Raw genomic sequence first — 15,668 nt, 5'->3', positions numbered from 1 at the left:
ACAACATATGATCTATTGTGAAAAATGCACCTTTTCGTTTTTTTTCACGCCCTTCTCAATAGCTTTGAGACAAAAATATGGAAAAAATACTGAAAGCACATCTTGCTAAAGTGTATCGATCAATATTTTTAACATTTATCACTAAAACAGTTAAATTTTTTTTTTATTTCAAATCAAATTATATATTTTTCTGATTTTGATATTTAGTACTACTCTAGTTTGTATTCAAATTTCTTCCTACTTCTATTTTAGGTATATGTGATTTTTTTCAGAATTTTTAGAATGTTATTCGCGGTTCAAAAAACTATACACTCTGTCCAACTCTGTCCAAGGGTGGTCTTATAGACCCTGATTCTTTTTAGTTGCAAATACAAACAGTTAGAATTTCAACAAGATACATTCATACATTGTAGACTGCTTAGAATAAAGTATATTTAACGTCAATATCGTTCAAAAGAGTTGTTTGTTTATTTATTGTGCTAAAATATGACGGCGCCAGTGGTTGTATGGTTAGCGTAACAACTTCACAATCCGATCGGCCTGGGTTCAATCCCAGCTGGCTCGTTGTGAAGGGAAGTAAAAGAAGTTGGCCCGGCTCATGAGTTATTGAGTCAGATAGGTAGGAACATTGGCATTGGTGATTGACACTGAAGTGGAGGAACTGGCCGACAAAAAATAAGCGAAGATAAAAAAATATAAAAAAAAATCGTCTGATAATGAATAAAAAAAAATTAAATGAAGCGCGAAAAAAGCAACAAACCTACGATGTAGATTTAAAAAAAAAAACAAAATGTTTAAAATGCTGAAAACTTCGTCATTGTATTTATAGAAATTTTTCCAACGCAAAATAAAACTCAATCTATTCAGCACGAAATGTCGCTTTGAGAATAAGACGCCATTTTCCGAATACTTTGGAACATTTCGTCGAAAATGAATATTAATAAGAAAATAATTAAAAAGTGTTAAATGTATGTTTATTAAAAGCGTTAATGTACCGAATACATCAAGAGAATTGACAATAAAACTAAATTCAATAATGTATGCATTAAAAATGAACTCATTTTGGATGGCGATGAAAAAAAGCTACGAAATATATTTCAATCGACCAAATTTTCCTTGAGGCAGTATTCTAGTCTTGAAATTAAAAAAAAATCAAAATGTTTTTGACTTGCCAGACGTTCATGCGATAGCGACACCTTTACTGATTCAGAATCTGTTCGATCTTCTTGGTTCAGATCACCATAAGTAAACCGTGTATGTCATGGCACGACTTTTTTTTGAACCCCCCACTTCATCAGCTTGCAACTATTTTATGAATATTTTTCCGTCCAAATATTGTTTAATTGTCTAGATAAACAAATAATGATATAATGAATAATCAAACTAGTCTTTATCTTATTTTTTCGGGGCTCCAAAAAAGTCCGAAATTCGTATCTTCATGTCTCTGGGATATCTACTGTACTGTAGTCTTTGTCCCATGTTTGTCCGTTGCTCCGTTCCAAAGCTACAAGGCAATTAGAGAACTTAAGTCTTTGCGTAAGGAGCGCGGATCCAAAATTTAAAACGCGTTTTCCTCGATACTAAGTTTTGCAAACTGGTGGGAGTTCTAACTCTGGAACGGTCCATCCGATTTGGTGAAAAAGTTTTTCCCAGATTCTCCACTATATTTCCTGTCAGCGCACGTAGAATTTATTTTGATATTTTGAAAAATAAAATTTCTGGTGGATGTCTCGATGTTTGAGGCCCACTTTTTTACCAAAAATGTCGCCATTTCGTCAAAAATCAATATTTTGAAAAAATCCTACGTGCGATGACAGGTAATATATCTAAAATTACATTAAAAAAAATCATTGTTTGAAATCGGTCCACTAGAAAAACTAGTAGGACTCCCACCAGTTTACTATGTTTTGACTGCAAGGGTTCAACAAACCGGTTGCGGCTATTCAGGGGACATGGCAATTTATTTTCCCGTTGAAAAAAATCGCGAAATCGCGAAAATCACATACTTTTTATGATTTTTATGGTGTACTACCCCTTTAAGTCGATTTTTTTTTATTTTCGGATAGTATATGTCAAAAATGTTGAGTCTAAAGTATTTTCGATTTCTATACAAAGTTCCTCAACAAAGATACACGAGAATTTGTATTCAACATGTAAAAGTTCTGTGGCACAGCGTAGCGAGTTTTGTTATTTGATTCCATTTTAGAATACACTTTATGTGGTATATCAAAATTTTAGCTAAATCGGTCGTATTGTTCCCGTGAAAAATGACACGCCAGCGAGGTAACAACATATAGAGAGCGCTTACGCGCACAACTACCAGCGCCTAATAAACAATATTTCAAGTCCTAAAATGTTTTAAATACATATTCAAACATACCATAAACACGCCACAAGTGAATCACACATTTTATTGAATCACAAATGACATAATAAATCGTCAAAAATCCATGTTTTGGCCATCCAAGTCAGATCCCACCTAAAACAAATCACCTGCTATTTCACACAGCATTGAAGAATTGCATTATTTTGATTTTCTATTTGACAAAAAAATCATGAATCATTTGTTGGATTTTTTTCCCTATTCATGATTCGGCTATTTACTGCATTGAAGTTCATATGACATTCGGGTTAATAGAATCCCAACGATTGTCTTTCTTTTATGAGGAGTTATCCCACACAAAACCAGCTGAATAACAATCATATCATATGACCAAATTTATTTCCAACGGTTTTTTTTTAGAAGGGCGTATGCACAATAGGGTGCCAATGAAAATGGTCATCTCGTGTTTCAAAAAGTTATCCCATAAAAAATGTTCACCATCTCGAAAAAACACCCTATGCCAAATTTCAACTCAATCGAGCTGGCGCAAAGCGGTCAAAGTTTGAGTTTCTTAAAAATCGAAAAATCACCCAAAGAGGAAGTAAAGGAAATCGGGGTTTCCGAAAAAAAAATTCATGTCAAATGTCTTAAAATTACAAGAAGCGTCGAGATCTAGTGTCATCTCGATTTTTTTTTGATCTAAAATCGCCATTCTGGGTTTTTTTCGGAATACGAAACGAAAAGTATGGTTTAGGGCAGTCTTCAGAAAACAAAGGCAGCGCTGCGCTTGAGTTTAATTTTCATCAGCGCGCGCTCAAAGAAAAATCGTATTCTCTCTTGGTGCAAAGAGCAAAAAATTCATTAGCACGAAAGCGCAAAATGTTTAACGTCTGCACACCAGTAAATGAAGTCTGAATGAGTTAATATTTTGCATATGGTATATTATCGTGCAAATCAACATTTCGTAGCAAGTTACGAATGGAAAATCGAGATAACTATTTTTATTGGCACCCTAAACCATACTTTTCGTTTCGTATTCCGAAAAAAAACCCCGATAAAAAAGTCCCAGTGCCGATTTCTGACAATTTTTTTTTTCGAGATGACACTAGATCTCGACATTTCATGCAATTTTAAGACATTTGGCATCAAGAAAAAACTTTCGAAACCCCCGATTTTACCCCCCTTGGGTGAATTTTCGATTTTCAAAAAACTCAAGCTTTGACCACTTTGCGCCACTCTCCATTAAGCCCGATTGAACTGAAATTTGGCATCGGATGTTTTTTCGAGATGGTGAACATTTAGTATAGGGTAACTTTTTGAAATTTTAGGGTCGATTTGTTCCTATACATTCATTGGCACCCTAATGCACAATCATTATTCTTTTGAAAAATTGCAGCTCGAAGTCAAGTTGTCCGATTGAAATATGTTGCAAAGCAAAGTTGTTCGAAAGTTATTAAACTATTTTGAAAAAATAACGTTTTAAATACACCCTTATATAATTTTACTCAAACGTTCAAGATAAAAACATTTATGGTAGTTACTTCTGATTATGTAGATATGTTCTCAAATAATTAATTTACGAGTGTCCAGAGAATAAATGAGTAGTATTAGTCATTTACTGAACTGCGACGAGTGAAAGTTGATCCAATCTCTCTTAGAGGGGGTGACAATAGGTTAAAATAATAAATATTATTTCTTTAAGAATTATATTCAGTACTAGCTGATCCGGCAAACTTCGTACCGCCCAAAATTTGTTTTTTGTTATCAATACCTTCAAACATTCACATTTTCATACTAAGCGCAAGTTCATGAGTCCAATCGCAGAACTGTTCATTGATTGATCTTCTTATCGATCCCGTTGAATTTACGTTTTACTAAAAAAATCCTAGTACTTCTACCGAAACTCATCATTATAATATCAGATTATTTTCAGACACAATTCTCGTTCAAGATTTTTCAACCAATTGCAAATAACATGTTTCTCCGTTACATGGAATAAATGTTTGATACAGAAAATATGATATACCCATCTCCTCTTCTTCCCTTAGAGAGGAGTGTCTATTCACCATAGAAACGTTTCGTGCCTTCTAGAATCTTCACATGCCAAATTTGGCTCCGTTTGCTTGATTAGTTCTTGAAACTTTAGAAACGTTTTGTGTCCCCTAAAACCTTCGCATGCCATATTCGGTATTTCCTTGATTAGTTTTCGAGTCATGCAGAAATTTGTCTTTCATTTGTATGGCAGCTCCCCCTAAGAGAAATTTGTTTTTCATTTGTATGACAGCCCATCCTAAGAGGGGAGGGGGAGGAGTGCCACCATAGAAACATTTATTGCATCCTAAAACCTCCACATGCCAAATTTAGTTCCATTTGCTTGATTAGTTCTTGAAACGTTAGAAACGTTTTGTGTCCCCTAAAACCTTCGCATGCCATATTTGGTATTTCCTTGATTAGTTTTCGAGTCATGCAGAAATTTGTCTTTCATTTGTATGGCAGCTCCCCCTAAGAAAGGGTGGAGTATCTAACCACCATAGAAACATTTATTGCACCCTAAAACCTCCACATGCAAAATTTTGTTCCATTTGCTTGATTCATTCTCGAGTAATGCAGACATTTGTGTTTCATTTCGACATTCGACATTTTCTTCTTCTTAAATTTGTCGTCCACATCGAACTTGCTCTTGCCGGTGAAAAACTCCAACCCCGGAATTTGCTTAAAATCGGCTTTTATATACGTTTCGTCATCCATCATACAGCAGCCATATTTTGTCAGCATCTTCTCGTAGTGCTTCCGTGCCCGAGTTTTAGCCGTCGATTGTTGCCGCTCATCGCGGTTTGGGAAGTTCTGTACCTTGTATGTATGTAGTCCAGCTCTCTTCTTTGCATTCTGAACGTAGCTCTGCGACATGCCGATCTTTTTAGCCAAATCACGGCTTGAGACGTTGGGATTTGCTTTTATCATCCACTTCACCTTTCCCTCCGTCTTTTTGTTCTCCGGTCCCGGTTTTCTTCCAGCTCCTTTGCCGTTGTCCAACGTCAACCGCTCCTGGAACCGATTCAACACTCTGGAGACGGTTAAATGGTGAATGTTCACCATTTTTCCCAACTGCCGGTGCGACAGGTCAGGAAATTCCAGGTGTTTGGAAAGAATTTGTTCTCTCGACTCGCGTTGGTTCACCTCAATTTTCGTTGAATCAAAAAACACGACTTCGAGTTTGACAGCATGTAGACAATACACATCAATGAGAAAGTGTGCAAAATTTGGTTGATTTTTACCCAATGGTAAAAAAGTTATGCCCTGTTGAATGTGCCGCAATAATTTCGTGTTCGCCCTTTAATGCAGAAATTTGTGTTTAATTTGTATGGCAGCCCCCTTTAGAGAGGGGGAGGGGTCTCAAACACTCATGAAAACCTTACCCGGCCCCAAAAACCCCTACATACCAATTTTCATGTCGATCGGTTCAGTAGTTTCCGAGTCCATAAGAATCAGGCAGACAGACAGACAGAGTGTGAGTGTATTGATATATTTTCTCATGTACAATGCAGCTTAATCGTATATGTTCAATTTTATGCTCGACCCATTCTCACCCCACTCAGCGTAAATAATAGATTATTTCGAATATATATTGAAATTCTCATGAAAAATCTTTTTTGATGTTCAAAAGCAACAAAAAGCAACATATCTAGACAAGAGATACAATAATCATTCTATCAAATATTGAGCGCCGTAGCAGTTCTGTGTTATGCTGGGCCTGAGATTTTTCAGTGGCGTTTTTTGATGGCTATTTACTTATAAAACTTTGATGAATTATCAAACAATAACTATTTGTACTACATTTAATTATAATGCATGGAAAGTAGTGAAATCATAATATCTTTCTGATCTGTTCACTGCCTTCAACAATACTCGCAATATTTGTCGGGATATTATTGATAGTAACTTTATTCGTTTTTGACCCAATCTCACCCACCGTCATACTGTCATAATGAAAATCATGTTCGTGAAATAATAAAAAAAATGCATACTGCAGCTGGACATAACGGCTAAGGTTATCGTTACCGACATCGTATAGAAATTTCAAGCTGATTCGACCCTCTCCGATTTTTTTTAAACTCGGTACTTTTGATGGAAACTACCTAAAATAACAATTTCCAATATCATATGATAAATTGGTAACGACTTTTTTTATTGAAGGACGTATTCAAAATCATTGACCTTTGTTTCAAGAAATCGCAACTCAAAATCCAGATATCTGATTAAAATGTGATGTTTGACAAAGTTGTTGGAAAATTAATGAACTATTTTGGAAAACTAACATTTTAAATACAATGTTAAAAAAAATCTTACTCAAAAATATTAACCGCTTTTATACCTCCAATTTTTTACTAAGCGAATTCGCTATTAAATCCAAAACGTGTGTTTCCAAACGTGGAAGTGATGGTTGTTCTCGCGTTAACGATTTACGAGTGTCATGTGTATAATAAAATTCAAAGACCACGTTCATGCAAACAGACTCATAGACAAATAAACGACTCTAGTACTCACTCTACGATTCTAAGAACTATAAATTAGGCTTTGCATTGAATTAATGTACTCTAAATGTCAAACTCTCATATACCAGAGATGCTACTGTAATCTATGAGAAATTTTTCGAACCAATACTTTCCCGGACGTAATTCCAGTACTAAGAGATGAATTGAATTGGTTAACTTTTTAAAACACCGGCATCGGAATAAATCGCAAATTTTATTTTAATCCACGCTAATGGGCGCATCAGTAAAAGCCAAAAAATATAAGAGTCACAATTATCTTCATGTTATTCTAATCATTATAACTCTAAATTCCGTCCAAATTATCTGTCATAAACAGCCCAAAATCAATCCAGATGAAAAAACATCCCTACTCACCTCACATTAAACAGTCGCACACCGAGTTCGCCGAAACAGATAAAACCCGAAGGCTCGTATCGTTGACCGCACAGTCACACTGAACCCTTGCCCGGATCGACCCCACAATTGCTTCTTGGCACGGAAAATCACTTAACTTTCTTCCCCTAGCCAGAAGCGAGACTTCCCTGGCACCAAGGCCGGAAAACACAATCTTCACATCTCACGACGCGACATACATTACCAACGATATACCAACCGCACGCAATGCAGGAGACCAGGTGGAAAGCGTATCCCCACACGGAATATCACAAACCAGGAGCTGGAATCACGCTTTTGGTCTCGTTTTCGACTGTTACTTTGCTTTATGTTTGGGATTTTTTTTTTCTGCCCGTATATAATAAATTCACGACCACCACCAATACAGCAACAGCAGCGGTACAACTGACGAGGAAAAGCACTCGTTTTACTAACACCGAAACAGAAGCAACTGCGCGGATTGGATGCTGGAGAAAATCGTCTTCCAAACTGACAGCTGATTAGGTCTGCTTAGCTTCACGTGGGACAAAAATGATGAGCTTCCCACTCACCACAACAGATTTTTTGTTCTCTCATACGAACTTGTGTTCAGCTTTTCTCAACCGTTCTTCAATCTATGAAGCGCATAAAATTTCTGCTTTATAAGCAACACATACGGACCAAATCAATATTTTGATTCCTTTCCACTCTTATTCCGGCTGTTATTTCAGATCCTACAATCGAATATGAAAGTGATGCAGCGGCATTTCTCGATTTTCCCACGAAACAATGCTCCAAACACCGTTAAATGTGAGCTCAGGATCTTCTGCTAGTCCTCAAAACGAATGCGACACAACTCTCTCACGTTCCGCATTATTTCTCGCATGACACAACAATATTGAAAAAGGAATCAGTGACTCCGGCAGAAGGAACCATGCAAAGTACACTAATCACAATAGGTTTTCCTCGGTTTTCCTCCGGCAACATTGGACCAGACCCGTTTTATCGACCGACTGCTGATACGGCTGGAGAGAAACTGAACGATCGGTTCAGCCGAGATGGGACACGAAGCGTTGTGCTGGTTCTCCTTCAGGTGAGTGTTTTAGCTCCCTCACCGTGATATCGTGACACTCGACGGAGAGTGAGCGAGACGTGATGGTGTGGCGTTCGTGATGAATTTTCATTCACGAAAGACAAAGTCCCTACTGAAGAAGAATTTTTGGTAGAGTGTGATTTGTACTTTGGGTGCAAATTCTATTCGACGATACAACGAATATGAATATAGGTATTGTTTACTGACAACCACGACTTGAAATTGAGGGACTCATAAGGAAAGAGGCGCAAGTGACTTGATCGATTTCTCTTCATCAACTTTGTCTTTAGTTAACACGTTGACTGCCACCTCAGTTACCGGTGACTGACACCGAATTTTTGCTCAGGCTGCGTAGGTTACCGGTGACATATGATAATAAAGGTAACTAATATAAGCATATAAGCTTAAAAGCATTCCCTTTCGAACAAAAATACCTTCAACTACAATAAGAAACGATGGCCCTTATACATTAAAAAAAATTCCATGGCACTCAACGTGTTAATAACTCAAATGCAAAAACGTTCTAATTTGAGTTTGCTATAGAATCCCATAGATGAGGTTCTGACCTATTTTCCACATTGTCAAATACAGCCGGGAATGTGTTTGGAGCTAAGTTATGCCCAAAAGAGAGAGTCGATGTAGGGAAATCGATGATTTCAGTTACCCCCTTTCATTTTTAGCCCCTCAATTGAGTTTAATTTGCATCTTCTACTATTCTGGTCAACAATTATCGGTGGTATTGCGTAGCGGAGTTTGGAGTACGGCTATACGAGTTTCCTAGTATCTTGTTGAGAAATTGCAACTGAAAACGGACATGTTCAGAAGAATTTCAATTATATCTTTGGAAACTCATGTTTCCCAAAACATTGATGCAGTTTCTTGCAATTCAATGTACTGTTTTACTACCTATTTGGCCAAATATTTTACAAAAAAGTGTTTTTCATTGTTTTTTACCGCACTTTCCCGTGTTAACTCACAAAACGAAATATAATCTTTAGAGAATTGAATTTTGATATTAAACCACTCAAAATGCTTAATATCGAAGCAGCTAAACTTACATCCCCACGCGGAATCATGTAAGATTTTCGGTTTTTGTTTCCCTTTTCCATTTTTGATCAGTATTTATTGCCACATGGTGGCTTAAATATTATAGAATAACATGTAGAAGGTGTTTTCATTTACAGAAATCTGAAATTTAAAATGTAACTATACAAATCAACCACCTGTCCATATTACCCCAACTGTCCGTATTACCCGCGGTTGCCCTACATTTCTGCGCAATTTTGTAAAATATATTTAGGGATTTGAAGTATACGCAGTTATTCCCAAAAATACGGAGCAACTATGGAAATCAGCATCCATTCAAAGGGGAGCATGGGGACATTTGCTGCTAACTTATAACATCAAAAATGTTGACAACTACAAAAACATAAAGGTACTTATCTGTTAATAATATGCTCCATTCACTATCACGCACCTCATCGACTTTAAGAGGACATTTACGCGCAAAATTTCTAGCATCTTAACACTTGAACTACCGACAGTTTTTCTATACCTTTTTCTACCAAACCGATCATTTTTACCAGTGTTATATTTAGTTGTCAAAATATAAAAAATTTAAACGAAATAAACTATATTTAGAAAAAGCCATAACATTATTAGATAATATTACATAAAATTTCAAGATAAATTCTTGGGAACAAATAGAACCTGTCATTTAGAACCGGTCGTTTTGACCGGTTGGTTGTTCTAGTGTTAAACCTTTGCAGTCGTATTAAATTTGGGCATGGGTGTACTGGGAATTATTTTTCCTTGAAAAAGCAGTGAGATTATGATTGAAAAAGCAGTAAGATTATGAAAAATAAACATTTATTTTTTTTGTTAACTATGTATACCATGGAATCCCAGATCACCTACGCTCCGATTCTATTCCGCCGATATTTTCGGCAGAATATGGGAAAGTTAGATCTGATAAAATGTTCTTTACTGACGGTTCATTCATAAACGGGACCACTGGCTTCGGCATCTTCAATGAAAATTCCAGTGCCTCTTTCAAACTCAAAGATCCTTGTTCCGTGTATGTCGCTGAACTGGGTGCGATATATTACGCATTAGGGATCATTGAAACATTGCCCATCGACCACTATTTTATTTTTTCAGACAGTCTCAGCTCAATAGAGGCAATCCGCTCAATGAAAGTTTATAAACGCTCATCTTATTTCCTAACAAGAATAAGACAACTATTGAGTGTTTTGGTCGAAAAATTATTCAAGATTTCCTTAGCATGGGTTCCCTCTCATTGCTCGATTCCGGGGAATGAGAAAGCGGACTCGCTAGCTAAGGTGGGCGCTTTAGAAGGCACACTTTTTGAAAGGCAAATTGCTTATAATGAATTTTTCCTCATTCCTCGTCAGTATACGCTCGTAAGTTGGCAGCGCATGTGGAGTGGTGATGAGTTCGGTCGTTGGTTACACACGATTATCCCTAAGGTCTCGACGAGTGGATGGTTCAAGGGATTGAATGTAGGTCGTGATTTCATTCGCGTGATATCTCGGCTTATGTCCAATCACTACAACCTAAACGCGCATCTCTATCGCATTGGGCTCGCAGCAAACAATCTTTGTGATTGTGGCGATGGCTACCACGACATCGAGCATGTTGTCTGGTCGTGTATCTGGTTCCATGCTGCTCGCTCTCAGCTCTCTAGAGCACTGAGAGCAAAAGGCAGACAATCGGATATCCCCGTCCAGGATATCTTAGGTAGCCGGGATCCTGATCTTCTGCTTCATCTATACCTGTTCCTCAGAAACGCCGATGTCAACGTTTAATGATGTTTCCTTCGTTGTGTCCCCGTTTCATATCCCTCCTATCCGATCGATAAACTTTTACTTAGTCGCGGCAATACATACACACACTCTTTACAGATGCACGGGCCAAAGGTTGTGCAGTCCACTGATCATTCAACAAGAGCCAAAGGTTGTACCGCTCATGACAACTCTACACGAACTGATGATTGCGCCGGCTAGTGACCATTCTATCCTGGATTCCTCGAGTCGAGAAAGACGCACCACGCTAGATATGGGGTACAGACTAGGGGGCCGTTGCTGATTAATGGTCAGCTGCATCCCAATAGGAAGTAGCCCGTGTCGGGCACACGTATAGAGCATCGAAGACTGCAACATACCAATTATGAGAACACTTGTAATACTAACCTCGAGCCAACCGCGAGTAATCGGTTACATATTACTAACATAGTTGTAAGACAAAAATTGTCAAAATATTGGACTCCCGGCCCCGTCAGGCTAACGCCACATGTGCCTTAATAAAAAATATATTTTGGAAAAAAAAAATATATATATATTTTGGATAAAAAAAAACTATGTATATGTGTTAACTTAACAATGTGTTTTGATGTGGTGTTTTTATATAAAAATTATATTTTAATTTGTCTTCGTGTGAAATCTTCCGAAACCTTCTCCAAGAGCAAATTATATGAAGTATAATCAACACATAATTTTAGTTTTATTATCCGTTGAATATGAGACACTTTTGCCATTGATGTAATAAATGTGTAATTAATGCCAGCAATGTGTATCCTAAAAGATCAGCACTTTTCTCTTTTAACAAACAAAGGTTTTTTTTTACATCAGATTATTCAGATTACATAATACACTTATGCAAACAATTTTTTTGCTCTTCAAAAACAATTACTACAACATACTTCAAACCAGTAGTTACTCAAATACTGATTTCTGTGGTCCGAGATTATCAGAACTTTTCGCTTTAGGAAAACAAAGATTTTGTCGCTTGAGACACTTATGCGATTATTCAAATAACATGAGACACTTATGCAAAAAGTAGTTCTGATACTTATGAACAATCTTTTCCATCACAACGAAGTGTTGATCCGTGAACAGGTTCACTAGAAATCAAGCTTCGTCAATCAAGGAAAAGCTTAAACTGATACTTGGTTGAGTAAAATATAAGATTAGCATGGTTTCTTGCTGTGGTGGCTGCGAGCAGACAAACGACCAGAACGGTAAAGAAGGTATGGTGGCTGAGAGCAGACAAGTGACCACAAAGAGTCAATAAACAATATTTGAGAGGTTCAAACGGAGCGGGGTGTAAGTGACTTCAGCGATTCTCTCTTCATCTTTATTAGCTTTCCTTTACACGCGCGAAAAATCATAGCTCGTGTACTCACAGAATGTGCGCGTCTCTGTAATATTGCCATTGTGTATTTTTTAGGTATTATTGGTATTTATTTAAAGAAAAATATATAATTAAATAAAAAAACTCCAGAAAATATTTTTCTTTTAACTTCATTCAGTTTTAATAGCCATTTATCGCAGCCGCCTCATTGATTCGGTCTGTCAAACCGTATGCGGAGTATAGGATTATAATAACTTTGTTACAAAAACGTTCCAATTTGATTTTGCTATAGAAACCGATAATGGAAACCGATAAATATCGTCCAAATTGTCAAATACAGATATGAATGTGTTTGCAGCTAAGTAATGACCAAAAGAGAGAGTTGATGAAGAGAAAATCGAACATGTCACTTACACTGCCCATGTTTGCGTAGGAGACGTAATCACCAACATCTTTAGAACTGGAAAAATTGCATTTTGTTAATTTTTGGCCTATAAGCATAACCATGCAAATATCCAATGAAATAATCTGTCCAATTGAAGGATATTATCGGTGAAAAGAGAGCCTAGGAGATTTTGCGAATTAAAACATATTTTCTCCATTTGGAGACATACGCATACGTCTATTTATGCGGAAAATGAATCGCATCAATGAACATTTGTTCGCATAGATTGGCGTAAACACCAGGTTTCTTCGTATGTAGGAATAGTATTTACATTTTCGATGATAATCAAAACGGTTCCGTTGGTAGCATGACTATAGGATTAAATTGTCAGAGACTCAAATAGATTAAAAATTCTACGAAATGTCATATTGAATTAGCAAATAACGAATTAAATATTAAATTATTTTAAATGATGTTATCGTAATGAATTATTGAATCGAGTTACATATTCTAACATCTAGTGTATATCTAGCAAACCAAACAAATTATTACAGCTACATTTTCAGTGAATTTTCTATACAGTAGCAGTGACTAAATCGTTAAATCGTGGGCTGCATGCCATTTAGTATGTAGAACTATTGTGAAAATTGATAACGTACGGATAAACATGAGTTGTCCATTTATGTAATTGCCATAAAATGTATGCCATTAAAAATAGAAAATTATTTGAGGTCTGAAATTTTTAGCTCATGGTACACTATGAGCAAATGTTCAGTACGTTGAGTGATTCAATATCAAATTAGATGAGAAACAATGCTTAGAACCAAAATTATGTTCATTTCACTACTAATCTAATTATTTTCATTATCATCTCAATGTTTCTAATACTTTGCAGAAAATTAAGCAATTACTACATACAAATTCGAGATTGCTTCTTTACGTTCATCGCAGTGCAGTGAACAGAGGGTAGTAATTATATGAGAAACGTTTCAATGGTTTCTTATATTCATCTACTAGAAAACACTGAATAATAGAACACTTCCACGAAAAGTACACTTGCACGAAAGGCTTAGATTGGGCTTTACAAAGAATTTGATTCAAATGTAGATGTAGTTTATAGCACAAAATACTAGTAATTGTTAGTTTCCGAACGATGTGTGGAACTACGTCAGTTATGCGTTCAATCTGTGATTATTCGAAAAAGTTTTTCCAAAATTACTCAAATGTTTTCGAACAAAAAATGTTTGTCTGCGTGTTGAGCATATTACATTGTGTGGAATGCGTAGCAACAAAAAAGTCGATTTCCTTCATTTTGTCGCTTACGTCGCCTATTCAAACACAAGCAGTACACCCCTTTCCTTTCGAGTCCCTCATTTGTAATCCTATTTTTTTTCAATCACATCTTCAAACATTCCCTGAACAAACCACAAGAAATTCGAACACTTGACTAAATCATAAATGACATAAAAAATCGTTTAAAAACCACATTTTTTGACCCTCCAAGTCAGGGTCAAGTCAGTGTTGATGCCACTGCGACCATTAGTTTGATCCATTGTAGTACAATCCGTCTTACCCCCACTTCACCTACGCGTTTTCACTTAAGTTGATTCATTGTAAACTTTCTATAACATTTTCGGCAATTCCGTAAACGAAGTTTTATCTGCAACATAAAATTTGACCGAACAAACTTCAAACTATTTTGGAACGTGAATAGTCTTGGTGACGCAGCATACCTGCAGCAGCAGCTCAACATTTTTGCCGAATGGTGTGACATCGATAGAATGACTTTAGACCCAGCAAAATCACGCTTTACTTTTGAATAGGACCTGTTTTGATCAATGCTCTTTATCTACATTCTCTGCCGTTGATAAATCAGCGGTAAAGGCATTTCCTGATGTGTTCGACGATCTGGATTCAAGAAGAGAACCTTGTTCATCAAACTATCTGACAAAAATACTGTAAAATCCTTATACAAGGCAGTTGTTATCTTAAGAAAATGCCGATGATCGATTGTCCTATAGGTCCTATTCAAAAATAAAGCGTGAAATAGTCTATTGAGGGGCTAAGAAGGAAAGAGGTGACATGATCGATTTTTTCTTCATAAAAATTTTCTTCCGTGGATAACACAGCTGCACTAACATTCCAAATTGATGTGAAAGACGAGAAACCGATAATTGTGGTTCTGACCTATCGTCCACATTGCCAATTAAGCTGGGAATGTGTTTGCAGCTAAGTTATGACCAAAAGAGAAAGTCGATGAAGAGAAAATCGAACATGTCATTTACACCCCTTTCTTTTTAAGCCCCTCAATTATCATCTTTTCGCGGAAACTTGCAGCTATTGTCTACCATGAATCAGTAAAGATGCCACTACGGCATGAACCTCGGACAAGTCAAAAACATCTGTTTTGACAAAATGGCGGCCGTTTAAAAAACAAAATACGGCTTAAAATGATTTTTTTAAGTTTCCAGATTTTTTTAAAAATAGTTAAATTCCGAAAATATCATTTTTCTAGAGGTTCATGCGATAGAGAGATGCATGCCGATTGTATTCATAAAAATTCGTCATGGATCGGTTCAGTAGAACTTGAGATATCATGTATGTCAGTTTGAAAAAAACTAGTTTCTAAAATGTCTCTAACTCGGTAAATAATAGGATTTTCGATAAGCCGCCTAAACTACAGAAATATGAAGGAAGAAATAATCGATTTTTTTTTCAAATTTCTTGACTAGAATACTTAAATACGCTTTAGCCATCAAGGATCTTGGCGTCATTCTCGATTCAAAGATAACATTTAATGAACATGTAGCT

General features: G+C 36.5%; 1 protein-coding gene across 2 annotated transcripts in view; it reads right to left on the bottom strand.

Annotated features, from left to right (window-relative positions):
• LOC129774401 (inactive dipeptidyl peptidase 10) overlaps nucleotides 1-8,247 on the bottom strand; it is a 502,809-nt gene extending 494,562 nt beyond the window's left edge. For both annotated transcript variants that reach the window (XM_055778134.1, XM_055778135.1), the window contains exon 1: nucleotides 7,231-8,247. The gene's annotated coding sequence lies outside the window, so the exon portion shown is untranslated. The remainder of the gene's footprint in view (nucleotides 1-7,230) is intronic.
• Between the last annotated feature and the right edge of the window lie 7,421 nt (nucleotides 8,248-15,668).

This window comes from Toxorhynchites rutilus, chromosome 3 (genome assembly GCF_029784135.1).
Source record: "Toxorhynchites rutilus septentrionalis strain SRP chromosome 3, ASM2978413v1, whole genome shotgun sequence".
NCBI classification, from domain to species: Eukaryota; Metazoa; Arthropoda; class Insecta; order Diptera; family Culicidae; genus Toxorhynchites; species Toxorhynchites rutilus.
Note: the sequence above shows the minus strand (reverse complement) of the source record. Positions and strands in the feature narration are given on the sequence as shown.